Source organism: Echinops telfairi, unplaced genomic scaffold (assembly GCF_000313985.2).
Source record: "Echinops telfairi isolate 266 unplaced genomic scaffold, ASM31398v2 ScPeMD7_3533;HRSCAF=4204_0, whole genome shotgun sequence".
NCBI classification, from domain to species: Eukaryota; Metazoa; Chordata; class Mammalia; order Afrosoricida; family Tenrecidae; genus Echinops; species Echinops telfairi.
Window position 1 is genome coordinate 100,473,098 of NW_022107431.1, and position 819 is coordinate 100,473,916.

Consider the following 819-nt stretch of genomic DNA (forward strand, 5'->3'; position numbering starts at 1 on the left):
GAGAGAGCCATGATTGGACCATGAGGACGTATTCAGCTGTGGCAGGGAGAGCCACACCGGAGGCTGTAGGTGGACTCCAGCCACAACAGCTGAGGCCGTGTATGGTCAGCAGCTGGGTGCTGACTCTTGCGGAAACCACAGTAACTCAGGTGCCACAGGCTAAGGTAGCCCTGGCACCAGGCCGCAGATGGCCAGCTTTCCATGGTGAGTACAGGTTGGGAGCAGGGCTGTGAGTGGGGTTGGGGGCAGGATGACACCCCAGGTTGGAAGAGCTCCGGAGCGTCCGTGAGCCTTAATTATGTGCTCCGGCTCCCCTAGTAAGCCACCCAGTTCCAAGTCTAAGAGATCCCAATCCCTGTAGAGCTCCCAGCATGACCCTCTTACCTGGTCGCTATCTTGCAGGAAGTCCCTTCAGTGTTTGATTATATTTGTTTATGTGCTCATCTTCCCCAATGAAATGTGAGATTTTGTAGAACAAAAATAATTTCAGTTTATGACATTTTAACCTGGAAGAAAACAGTAAAGCATAATGATTTTTAAAAACTAAAATACTCAGTAGTACTCTAAGAGCAATAATTATATGTATTTATAGTATGATGACCTAAATAACATTTGTCTGAGTTATGGTAATTGAAGAACCTTATATCATAATTAAAAACAAACTGAAAGGCACTATAATTTTCCATTGGTATTTCTGTAATTATTTCCATGATATACTTTTCTTCTTAGAAATCAAATGTTTTATACTTTTTAATGCACCATGGTTTTGCAAAAAAAAAAAAAAATTTTAGAGAAAAGTTATTTCAAAATTTGTCTGCT